The sequence below is a fragment of the Gopherus evgoodei genome, unplaced genomic scaffold (assembly GCF_007399415.2).
Source record: "Gopherus evgoodei ecotype Sinaloan lineage unplaced genomic scaffold, rGopEvg1_v1.p scaffold_51_arrow_ctg1, whole genome shotgun sequence".
NCBI classification, from domain to species: Eukaryota; Metazoa; Chordata; order Testudines; family Testudinidae; genus Gopherus; species Gopherus evgoodei.
Genome location: NW_022060072.1, coordinates 333,693 through 346,780, shown reverse-complemented (window position 1 = coordinate 346,780; position 13,088 = coordinate 333,693). Strand labels below are relative to the sequence as shown.

The following is a 13,088-nucleotide window of genomic DNA, read 5'->3' as shown; positions in this document are numbered from 1 at the left end:
GCAGTTTGTTAGATATTAGGAAAAACTTTCTAACTGTAAGGATAGTTATGCTCTGGAATAGGTTTCCAAGGGATGTTGTGGATTCCGCATCGTTGGACGTTTTAAAAAAACAGGTTGGACAAACACCAGTGAGGTATGGTCTAGGCTGGCTTGATCCTGTCATAGCCCAGAGGGCTGGACTTGATAACTTCTTGAGTTTCCTTGTAGGCCTTCCTTTGTATTGTTCTATGCTTTCTTCCATGCTACTCCTTGCTCCCCATAAACATCCCGAGACCTACTTGGTTAGCCCCCTTCCCATCCCTCCGTTCAACTCCCCAGTTCCATGAAGCTTTCAAACATGTGACAGTGATTAGGTGGGTTGTGTGCTGAGACCACTGTCTATAAGAGTGACAAATGTCTTGTTGTTTTCTCATGCTCCCCCGTCACTGTTTCTGGCCATTGCACCTGTATTCCCCTCTGTGGTCCAGCAAGGGCACCCACTCTCAGGCTGCCTAGATGTCACCTCTCTTGGGTAGAAACCTACATCTCTCTCCTGACTGAGGTATCTCGTGGCTGCACAGCTCCCTGCCTACCCTGTGAATTCCCCAACACAGACCTGCTTTGCCTTCCTTCCTCAGAGGCTATGAACAGCATAACTACCCCAGTTAAGTTGCCAGACTGCCCTTTCCCAGCAAACAATGATTCTCAAGGTAAAAGCATTACAGAAAGAACACTAAAAAACAATAAAAGAATCTATACGCATGCTAATAAGCTTACCTGAGCTCACCTCAATCCCAGCAAGGGCTCAGGCAGGTGAACAGACCTTCAGACCCCACCAGGAGTTTTCTGTGTGGTTGTTAGCTCAGAACAAGCATGCCTGCCCATCTGTAAGTCACCCTTTTATCCAGCTTGGGCCTCTGCACCAGGGGCTGCTGTGGTGCCAGTTCAGAGAGCAGTTGCTCTTGGGCACAGGCGGCTCCAGCTGCAGTTAGGGAGAAGGAGAGGCGAGGGTCCTCACCGTGCCGTATCCATGGAGCCACATCAGGAGACACAGAATGGGGCGGGGGGGGCGGGAATGGGCAGCGTGGGGCACATGGGGCTGCTGGGGAATCTCAGACGGGGGTTCAGGAGCTAGTGGGGGGACAGACTGCAGTAAGGGCTGAAAGGGAGTGGGGGTTCATGGCCATATGGGGAGAGGGGGAGGAGGGCAGGGACACCTGAGTGAGGGGGTTGCTGAGTGGGAGGTGCGGGGCCACCTGGGGGCAGTGCGGAGAAGGGGTCAGGACACATGGGCACATGTGCCGATGTGTCTGACCAAGAGAGACTAGGGGTCAGCCAGGCTTCGCATGGGGGATGCTCCCTAACAATCCCTCTCACCCCCCCCCAGCCCAATAGCCTGTTCCATACTTGCCCTACCACACCACTTCCTCATCTCCATTACCGCTGACTCCCCCTCCCCCAAGCTTTTGCACTGCTTCTGTGGAATGCATGAAATACATTTCTGTATTGTAGTTTAAATGAATTCTTACTCAGAGTTCTGTATTAATATTCCTTGTAAGTAATCTATTTGTCAAAAAACATTTCCTGAATCTTATTTTAGTCTGTATTGTTACAGACATACTTGCTGACAGGTATTTTGAAATAAATTACCAAAATAATGTAAAATGGCATGATTATATTGTATTATTTTGACAAATAAAATATGTAGAATTTTACAGTTTTAAAATATGGGCAGAAATTTTAATTTTTGGTGTAGAATTACCCCAGGAGTAGAACTTGTGTTCACGTAACAGGTGATCGGCAGCCAATGATTTCTTCTCAGAGTGCAGCTGCCATAGGTTTTGGGTGGAGGTGGGAGAAGGGGAAGGCAGCTTCTCAAGTATTTCCTAGTAATCCCATTTACCTTTGTTTAGCACGTTGTTTCAAAGAGTCTTTTGAAGCTCATAAGACTTCTTAAGGTTTATGTTAGCTGGGTCTCCTCCCTGGAGACGTTAAAGACCATCCCTTGGTAATACATACACACTCATATTTTTAATAAAATGAAATCCAAGGATACTGAGAACTTAATTCAGTAAGAGTTGACTTAATTCAATAAGGGTGGTCCAGGATATCACAGGAAACTGTGTATCACACCCGTGTCTGTCTGTATCCATCTTTCTCTTCTCTTGTTTGTAGGTTGTCAGATCTTTAGTGCAGAGACCGGTTTTTGTTTGTAGAATGCCCAGCAGAATGGGATCCTAGTCCATGAATAGTGTTACTGGGTGCTACGGTGATAGGAATAGTAAATGTTATGAATGGGGAGGTTCTGGGCAGTGGGAGGAAGAGTGTTAGAGAGCAGGCAGAGGAATGTTTGAGCAAAGACCTCCTATGAGCTGGGAGGACTGGGGGCAGTGGTAAGGGGGTGGGGATGTCATGGAACAGCTGCTGTAGAGAGTTAGGATGTTATGGAGGGCTGGAAACAATGGAAACCGAGGACCTGGAAGGGTTGGTGCTGGTTAGAGTAAAGGTATCATGGGTGCTGGGTAGAGAGTGGTCCAGGAAATAAGGGTGCTAGCAATGGGAGGGAGCAAAGGGACACATTTCTGGCAGGAGCTCTTGGGAATGAGGACTAAGGAACAACTGAGATGATGAGATGAGGGTTGGGGAGCAGATAATTTGGGAGAACTGGTAGGAAGGAAGCATGTGGGCCATGGGAGGAGAGGAGAAAACCCAAGGAGAGATTTTTCCTTGGTTCCCTGGAGGTGTGGAAGGGTGAGAGCAGTTAGATGGGGGCTAATTTAGCTACAACGAGTCAGGAAAAAGATCTTGGCATCATCATGGATAGTTCTCTGAAGATGTCCATGCAGTGTGCAGAGGCGGTCAAAAAAGCAAACAGGATGTTAGGAATCATTAAAAAGGGGATAGAGAATAAGACTGAGAATATATTATTGCCCTTATATAAATCCATGGTACGCCCACATCTCGAATACTGTGTACAGATGTGGTCTCCTCACCTCAAAAAAGATATTCTAGCACTAGAAAAGGTTCAGGAAAGGGCAACTAAAATGATTAGGGGTTTGGAGAGGGTCCCATATGAGGAAAGATTAAAGAGGCTAGGACTCTTCAGCTTGGAAAAGAGGAGACTAAGGGGGGTTATGATAGAGGTATATAAAATCATGAGTGATGTGGAGAAAGTGGATAAGGAAAAGTTATTTACTTATTCCCATAATACAAGAACTAGGGGTCACCAAATGAAATGAATAGGTAGCAGGTTTAAAACAAATAAAAGGAAGTTCTTCTTCACACAGCGCACAGTCAACTTGTGGAACTCCTTACCTGAGGAGGTTGTGAAGGCTGGGACGATAACAATGTTTAAAAGGGAACTGGATAAATTCGTGGTGGCTAAGTCCATAAATGGCTGTTAGCCAGAATGGGTAAGGAATGGTGTCCCTAGCCTCTGTTCATCAGAGGATGGAGATGGATGGCAGGAGAGAGATCACTTGATCATTGCTTGTTAGCTTAACTCCCTCTGGGACACCTGGCATTGATCACTGTCAGTAGACAGATACTGGGCTAGATGGACCTTTTGTCTGACCCGGTACGGCCGTTCTTATGTTCTTATGTTGTGTTCTTAGAGGAAGGAGTGTGGGGGATCATAGTGATTGGCAGGGCTAGCTGCCTCTCTGTGCCCTTCCTCACCTCTCTGATTGTCCCCACTCAGCTGTCAGGTCACAGGCCTTTCTGTCTCCTGCAGTGACTGTGGCCCTCTCTCTGTCAGTATGAAACAGTACTAGGGGGACTTCCCCTCTGGCTGGAGTCTTCCTTTTCTGTGACGTGGAGTTACCAGCTCTTGGTTTTAAGAGCCCTTTGGATCATGAGTGTCTGGCTGTGTATGTTCCTAGTAGACATGGGCACAGTTAAATACCTCATAAGAAAAGAGCCCTGAACCTTTGGACCCCTGGGGACCTGACCCTAGGATTATGCTGTTTTAAAATGGGCTGGGGTTAAAATGACAGAATTTTTTTGTGTGTGACAAAGTCCCACAAATTAACCTGATCTCACTTGTTTTCCACAGATTTCCAGGACACAGGGGAAAGAAAGCTCCTGATAGGCAGCTATATAGGTGTGTGATCATTAAACCAACTCAATGCCTGAAGAAAATAGCTGGAATTCCCAACAAAGACCTTGTGAACTCTCTGTGTTCACGACTGTTCCCTCAGGGCAGGTGTTACTGACTGCTTCCTACCCATCCTGACTAACTCCTGATAGTAGCTCCTTCCCCAAACTTCCTTCTCCTAGAGAGTTTGGATAGGAACTGGATGTAGAATTGGTTCCTTCCTCTCTCCCCTTTAAGAAAGAGTTTGGTGAAATTCAGTCCCTAATTTTTTCCATTTTCAGCTGTTCTTTTGGTCTTTTCCATTCCTGTTTCTGAGATTTTTCTTTCTCTGTCCTAGCAGGTGATGGGATGGTGAGAGAGATCATGGAGCAGAATCCTCAGCAGGAAGACGATGAAGTGGAGCCACAAGGGTCTTTATTGCAAAGATCCAAAGGAAGTGTATCCAGGACTTGTGAGCAGGGAAAAGCCTGTGAGAGTCTGCACAGGCCAGAGAAGCAGCAGGGAAACCAGCCAATGCAGAAAGTTGGTAGATCTGTTAATGATCAGGGAACTCACAACGGCCACAAGGAAACCACGGCGCAGCAGAGAATCCCCATGGGAGAGAGAAATAACGCACGTGTTGAGTGTGGGAAAAAGTTCAGTAGGCGCTCGCATCTTGTTAAACATGAGAGAATCCATAAAGGGGAGAAACCCTATGAATGCTGCGAGTGCAGGAAAACCTTCCCTCAGAGCTCAGCCCTTATTAGCCATCAGAGGATCCACACCGGGGACAAACCATACAAATGTTGTGAGTGCGGGAAAACCTTCCTTCGGCACTTTGACCTTATCAGACATCAGAGGATACACACAGGTGAGCAACCCTATGCATGCTGTGAGTGTGGGAAAAGCTTCACTGAACGCTCAAGCCTCATTGACCATCAGCGAATCCACACAGGGGAGAAACCCTATGAATGCTGTGAGTGTGGGAAAACCTTCTCTCAGAGATCAACCCTTGCTAACCATCAAAGGATCCACACAGGGGAGAAACCCTATGAATGCTGTGAGTGCGGGAAAACCTTCACTCGGAGTTCAGCCTTAATTAACCATCAGAGGATCCATACAGGGGAGAAACCCTATGAATGCTGTGAGTGTGGAAAAACCTTTGCTTGGAGTTCAGTCCTCATTAACCATCAGAGGATCCACACAGGGGAGAAACCCTATGAATGCCGGGAGTGTCGGAAAACTTTCACGGAGCGCTCATCCCTTATTAAGCATCAGAGGATCCACACAGGGGAAAGGCCCTATGACTGCAGAGAGTGTGGGAAAAGTTTCACGGAGCGCTCAACCCTTATTAAGCATCAGAGGATCCACACAGGGGAAAGGCCCTATGACTGCAGAGAGTGTGGGAAAACCTTCCCTCAGAGTTCAGCCCTTACTAGCCATCAGATGATCCACACTGGGGACAAACCATATAAATGCTGTGAGTGCCGGAAAACCTTCCTTCAGCACTCACACCTTATTAGGCATCAGAAGATCCACACAGCTGAGAAATCCTATGAATGCACCTAAGTGTGGGAAATTCTATTCAAAGCTCAGCCTTTATTTATCATCAGAGAAGCTGCAAGAGAGAGAAACGCCATAAAAACCTTGTCTAGAGCTGAGGAATGATTTTGTTTTCTTTTTGCTAATTCCCACACAGTGAGCTTAAAGGAAGCATTGTGTCCCCATGGTCTTTCAGTTTCCCCAGCTGAGTCATCTGCTTTTCCCTTTTGTAGCTCACCCTCCCCTGGGGTGAATCCCATCATCTTTTTCAGCAATTCCTTTGTCCTGTGCCATGGAAGTGTGTCTCCCCCCAACTGGAATGTCCCTCAGTCCCAGGTGGGGGAACCAGGAGTGACCTCAACTAGATACATGGAGGCCGATGTGGGCCTTGACTCCACTAGGATTTTCCATGGAGTTAGCTAGCTTCAATTAGCTATCCTAATATAAAAACACAAGTATTTTTTCAATTAAAAAATACCCCATATATGGTAGCCAAGATAATTTATCTTCTCTACTTTCTACACCTCCACCTGTCATTATGTCTTATGATTCAGTGTTCTCAGCCCTCTGCTTGGGAATCACATTTTATTTTCTTGGGTCATAAAACAGTATTTTCAAAACTAAGATGACTGTCACAGACTTGCAAGGGGAATTTGAATGGATGTCAAACAGCATGATCACTGGGAGTTGAAATCCCAGTTTCCAACTGTTGGGAAAGTCTCTTCTAGAATTTTTCCTCCTGCGATGAAATTGTTTGGAGATGGAGAGGTTGAGTTTGTTTTGTTTAGTTTTCCATTATGATGATGCTAGAACTTTTGAAAATAAAGGACTGTTAAGCAAATTAAAAAAATTAGTCATGATTAATTGTGCAATTAGTCGCACTGTAAATAAATGGTATTCTAATAATTGGAGATATACCCATCTCCTAGAACTGGAAGAGACATTCAAAGGTCATTGAGTTCAGCCCCCTGCCTTCACTAGCAGAACCAAGTATTGATTTTTGCCCCAGCTCCCTAAGTGGCTCCCTCAAGGGTGGAGCTCACAACCCTGGGTTTAGCAGGCCAATGCTCAAACCACTGAGCTATCCGTCCCCCCAGACTACTCTTCAAATATTCTTGAATGTTTTCTACATTTTCAAATATATTGATTTCAATTACCACACAGAATACAAAGGGTACAGTGCTCACTTTATATTATTTTTATTACAAATAAATAATTTGTAATATTTACAAATAGCTCAGGGATAGCTATGTGGTACCCCCTACTCCAACCCCTCACCCCCACCCGCTAACCCCCTAGACCCAACCCGTACAGCCTGGACATAGGTATCTGTGCCCCCCATGATGCCCTAAGCCCCCCCAGGACCCATACAGCTGGGACTTAGGTATCTGTGCCCCCCACAACCCCCTAAGTCCCTCCTGGAAGTCCTACAGTCTGAAGATAGGTATCTATGCCCTCCCCTAAGCCCCTCAGGGAGCCCCTACAGCCTGGATGTAGGTATCTCTACCCCCCAGAAGCTCCCTAATCCCTCCAGGGACCCCTCTGACCTGGACATAGGTATCTGTGCCCCCCACAACCCCCCCAACCCCCCCTGGACCCCTACAGCATGGACATAGGTATCTGGGCCCCCAAAAAACCCCTAAGCCTTCCTGGGATCCCTACAGCCTGGAGGTAGATATCTGCCCCTCACAAACCCCCTAAGACCCCCTGGACCCCTACAACCTGGATGCAGGTATATAAGCCCCCCACAAACCCTATAGCCTAGACCTAGGTATCTGTGTCCCCCATAAATCCCCTAAGCCTCCGAGGGACCCCTCCAGCCTGGACGTAGATATCTCTGTTCTCCAGAAACTGCCAAAACCCCCCAGGGACCCCTTCAGCCTGGACGTCTGTATCTGGGGCTCCCACAAACCCCCTAAGCCCCCCAGGGACCCCTACAGCCTAGAGATAGGTATCTGTGCCCCCACAACACTCCCAAGCTCCCCAGGAACCCCTGCAGCCTGGACGTAGGTATCTGTGCCCCCACAACCCCCCTAAGCCCCACAGGACCCCAACAACCTGGACGTAGGCCCTCATGCCCCTCAGGGACCCATAAAGCCTGAACGTACATATCTGTGCCTCCCACGAACCTGCTAAGCCCCCCAGGGCTTCTCCATCTGGGACTTAGGTATCTGTGCCCCTCAGAACACCCTTAGCCCCCCTGGGACTACCTTGGGTCGAGTGATCATGAGCTGATTCAGTTCAAACTAGATGGAAGGATAAACAAATGTAGATCTGGGATTAGGGTTTTTGACTTCTCGAGGGCTAATTTTAAAGAGTTAAGGAAATTAGTTAGGGAAGTGGATTGGACGGAGGAATTAGTGGATTTAAATGCGGAGGAGGCCTGGAATTTTAAGTCGCAGCTGCGGAGACTGTCGGAAGCCTGCATCCCAAGAAAGGGGAAAAAAACCATGGGCAGGAGTTGTAGGCCAAACTGGATGAGCAAGCAACTCAGAGAGGGGATTAGACAAAAGCAGAAAGCTTACAGGGAGTGGAAGAAAGGCAGGATCAGTAAGGAAAGCTACCTTGGTGAGGTCAGAACATGTAGGGATAAAGTGAGGAAGGCTAAAAGCCACATTGAACTGGACCTTGCAAAGGGAATCAAAACCAATAGTAAAAGGTTCTACAGCCACATAAATAAGAAGAAAACAAAGAAAGAAGAAGTGGGGCCGCTATACACTGAGGATGGAATGGAGGTTAAGGATAACCTAGGCATGGCCCAACATCTAAACAAGTACTTTGCTTCAGTTTTTAATAAGACTAGTGAGGAACCTTGTGATGATGGAGGGATGATAAACGGGAATGTGGATATGGAAGTGGATATTACCGCAACTGAGGTAGAGGCCGTACTTGAACAGCTCGATGGGACGAAGTCGGAGGGCCCGGACAATCTCCATCCGAGGATATTAAAGGAACTGGCGCGTGAAATTGCGAGCCCGTTAGCGAGAATTTTAAGCAATCGATAAACTCGGGGGTTGTGCCGTATGACTGGAGGATTGCTAATGTAGTTCCTATTTTTAAGAAAGGGAATAAAAGTGATCCGGGTAATTATAGGCCTGTTAGCTTGACGTCTGTAGTATGCAAGGTCTTGGAAAAAATTTTAAGGGAGAAAGTAGTTAAGGACATAGAGGTCAATGGTAATTGGGACGAATTGCAACACGGATTTAGTAAAGGTAGATCGTGTCAAACCAATCTGATCTCCTTCTTTGAGAAGATGACGGATTACTTAGATAAAGGAAATGCGGTAGATATAATTTACCTAGATTTCAGTAAGGCGTTTGACACGGTTCCGCACGGGGAATTGTTAGTCAAATTGGAAAAGATGGGAATGAATATGAAAGTTGTAAGGTGCATAAGGAACTGGTTAAAGGGGAGACTCCAGAGGGTCGTATTGAAAGGTGAATTGTCAGGCTGGAAGGAGGTCACTAGTGGAGTCCCTCAAGGATCGGTTTTGGGACCGATCTTATTTAACCTTTTTATTACTGACCTTGGCACAAAGAGCGGGAATGTGCTAATAAAGTTTGCGGATGACACGAAGCTGGGGGGTATTGCTAACACGGAGAAGGACAGGGATACTATTCAGGAAGATCTGAACCACCTTGTAAACTGGAGTAATAGAAATAGGATGAAATACAATAGTGAAAAGTGCAAGGTTATGCATTTAGGAATTAATAATAAGAATTTTGGATATACGTTGGGGGCGCATCAGTTGGAAGCGACAGAGGAGGAGAAGGACCTTGGGGTACTGGTTGATAGCAGGATGACTATGAGTCGCCAATGTGATATGGCTGTTAAAAAAGCAAATGCGATTTTGGGATGCATCAGGCGGGGTATTTCCTGCAAGGATAAGGAGGTGTTAGTACCGTTATACAAGGCGTTGGTGAGACCCCATCTGGAATACTGTGTGCAGTTCTGGTGTCCCATGTTCAAGAAGGATGAATTCAAACTGGAACAGGTTCAGAGACGGGCTACAAGGATGATCCGAGGAATGGAAAAACTGCCTTATGAAAGGAGACTCAAAGAGCTTGGCTTGTTTAGCCTGGCCAAAAGAAGGCTGCGGGGGGATATGCTTGCTCTATATAAATATATCAGGGGGGTTAACATTAGGGAGGGAGAGGAATTATTTAAGTTTAGTACCAATGTAGATACAAGAATGAATGGGTATAAACTGCACACTAGGAAGTTTAGACTTGAAATTAGACGAAGGTTTCTAACCATTAGGGGAGTGAAGTTCTGGAACAGCCTTCCGAGGGAAGTAGTGGGGGCAAAAGACTTTCCCGGCTTTAAGACAAAGCTTGATAAGTATATGGAGGGGATGTTATGATAGGATCGTTAATTTGGGCAATTGATCTTGGATTACCATAGGTCTGCTCAGTGGTCTGCGGCGAGATGTTGGATGGAATGGAAACTGAGTTACTGCAGAGAATTCCTTCTTGGGTGCTGGCTGGTGACTCTTGCCCACATGCTCAGGGTTTAGCTGATCGCCATATTTGGGGTCAGGAAGGAATTTTCCTCCAGGGCGATTGGCAGGGGCCCTGGAGGTTTTTCGCCTTCCCCTGCAGCGTGGGGCACGGGTCACTTGCTGGTGGTTTCTCTGCAGCTTGAGGTCTTCAAACCAATTTTGAGGATTTCAATAACTCGGTCCTGGGATAGGGGTTGTTATAAAATTGGATGGGTGGGGTTCTGTGGCCTGCCTTGTGCAGGAGGTCAGACTAGATGATCAGATTGGTCCCTTCTGACCTATGAGTCTATGAGTCCTAAGCTCCCCCAGGACCCCTACAGCCTGGATGTAGGTATCTTGGCCCCTCACAACCCCCTAAGCTACCCAGGGACCTCTACAGCCTAGAGATATGTATCTGTGCCTCCCACGAACCCCCTAAGCTCCCCAGGGACCCCTACAGCCTAGAGATATGTATCTGTGCCCCCCATGAACCCCCAAAGCCCTCCCGGGACATTTACACCCTCAATGTAGGTATCTGTGCCCGCCACGGCCGCCAAAGCCCCCCCCCGGTACCCCTACAGCCTGGACATAGATATATGTGCCCCCCACAAACCCCCTAAGCCCCCAGGGGACCCCAGAGCCTGGGCATCCCAGAGGGCTTAGTGGGGTTGTGGGGTACAGATACCTACGTTTAGGCTCTAGGGGTTCCTGAGGGGTTAGGGGGTTTCTGAGGGACAGAGATACCAATGTCCAGGCTGTAGAGGTTCCTGGAGGGCTTAGGGGGTATGTGGGGGGCACACGTACCTATTTCCAGGCTGTAGGGGGCGCTGGGGGACTGAGGGGTTTTGTGGGCAGCACAGATACCTATGTCCAGGCTGTAGGGGTTCCTGGGGGGCTTAGGGAGTTTGTGCTGGGCAAAGATATCTATGTTCAGTCTGTAGGGGTACCTGGGGGGCTTAGGGAGTTTCTGGGGGACACAGAAACCTAGGTCCAGGCTGTAGGGGTCCCTAGGGGGCTTATGGGTTCGTGGGGGGCACATATACCTATCTCCAGGCTGTAGGGGTCCCTGGAGGGCTTAGGGTATTTGTGGGGTACCTAGATACCTATGTCCAGGCTAGAGAGGTCCCTGGGGGGCTTAAGGGGTTTGTGGGGGGCACAGATACCAACGTCCAGGCTGGAGGGGTCTCTGGGGGGTTCTTAGGGAGTTGTGGGGGGCACAGGTATCAATGTCCAGGCTGGAGGGCTCCCAGGGGCTTAGGGGGTTCGTGGGTTGCACAGATACCTACATCCAGGCTGGAGGGGTCCCACGGGTGCTTATGGGGCTTTGGGGGGGCACAGATACCAATGTCCAGGCTGTAGGTGTTCCTGGGGGGCTTAGGGGGTTTGTGGTAGGCACAGATACCTACGTACAGACTGTAGGGGTCTCGGGGGACTTAGGAGGTTTGGGGGGCACACATGCCTATCTACAGGCTGTAGGGGTCCCTGGGAGGCTTAGGCGATTTGTGGGGGGCACAGATACCTACATCCAGGCTGTAGGGGTTCTGGGGGGCCTTAGGGGGCTGTGGCGGGCACTGATACCTATGTCCCGGATGGAGGGGTCCTTGTGGGGCTTAGGGACTTCTTGGGGGGTACAGAAACCGCTGTAGGCATCCCTGGGGGTCTTAGGGGTTTGTGGGGGGGGGCCACAGATACCTACATCCAGGATGTAGGGCTTCCTTGGAGGTTAGGGGGTTTCTGAGGGGCACAGATATCAACGTCCATGCTGTAGAGGTCCCTGGAGGGCTTAGGGGATTCATGAGGGGTACAGATACCTACATTCAGGCTGTAGGAGTCCCTGGGGGACTTAGAGGGTTTGTGAGGGGCACAGTTACCTATGTCCAGGCTGTAGGGACCTCTGGAGGGCTTAGGGGAGTTGTGGAGGGCACAGATACCTATGTCCAGGCTGCAGGGGTCGCTGGGGAGCTGAGGGTTTTTTTGGGCAGCACAGATACCTACGTCTAGGCTGTAGGGGTCCCTGGGGAGCTTAGGGGAATTGTTGGAGTCACAGATGCCTATGTCCCGGCTGAAGGGGTCTTAGGGGGCTGTGGTGGGCACAGATACCTGTGTCCAGGCTGGAGGGGTCCTGGGGGTCTTAGGAGTTTATGGGGGTACAGATACCTACATCCAGGCTGTTGAGGCCAATAGGGAGCTTAGGAGGTTTGTGGGGGCACAGATACCTACGTCCGGGCTGTAGGGGATCCTGGGGGGTGAAGGGATTTCTGAGGGGCACAGTTACCTATGTCCAAGCAGGAGGGGTCCAGGTGAGGCTTAGGGGGTTTATGGGGGGTACATGTACCAACGTCAAGAGTGTAGAGGTCCCTGGGGGGATTAAGAGGTTCATGGGGACACAGATACTTACATCCCAGCTGTAGGATTCTCTGGCAGACTTAGTGGATTTGTGGTGGCACAGACACCTATGTCCAGGCTGTTGGGATCCCTGGGGGGCTTAGGGGGATCACGGGGGTGCAGATACCTATGTCCAGGCAGTAGGGATCCCTGAGGGGTTTAGGGGTTTCTTGGGGGGCCCAGATACCTATGTCCATGCTGTAAGGGTCCCGGGGGGACTTAGGGCATTGGTGGGGGGCACAGATTGGAGGCGTCCCTGGAGGAATTAATGAGCTTCTGGGGGGCAGTGATACCTACATCCAGGCTGTAGGGGTCCCGGGGGGCTAAGAGGGGTTCTGGGGGACACAGATACGAAAGTCCAGGCTGTAGGGGTCCTAGGATGGATTAGGGAGTTTCTGGGCGGCAAAGATATCTACGTCCCATCTGTATGGGTCCCTGGAGGGTTTAGGGAGTTGTGGGGGGCACAGATACCTACGTCTTGGCTGTAGGAGTCCAGGGGAGGCTTAGGGGGTTTGGGAAGGGTCACGGATACCTACGTTCAGGCTGGAGAGGTCGCTGTGAATCTTAGGGAGTTCATGGGGGGCCCAGATACCTATGTCCTGGCTGCAGAGGTCCTGGGAGGCTTAG

General features: G+C 49.1%; 1 pseudogene; it reads left to right on the top strand.

The window, feature by feature from the left end:
• The window catches only part of LOC115643156, a 50,856-nt pseudogene that overhangs the window by 11,502 nt on the left and 26,266 nt on the right, over window positions 1–13,088 (top strand).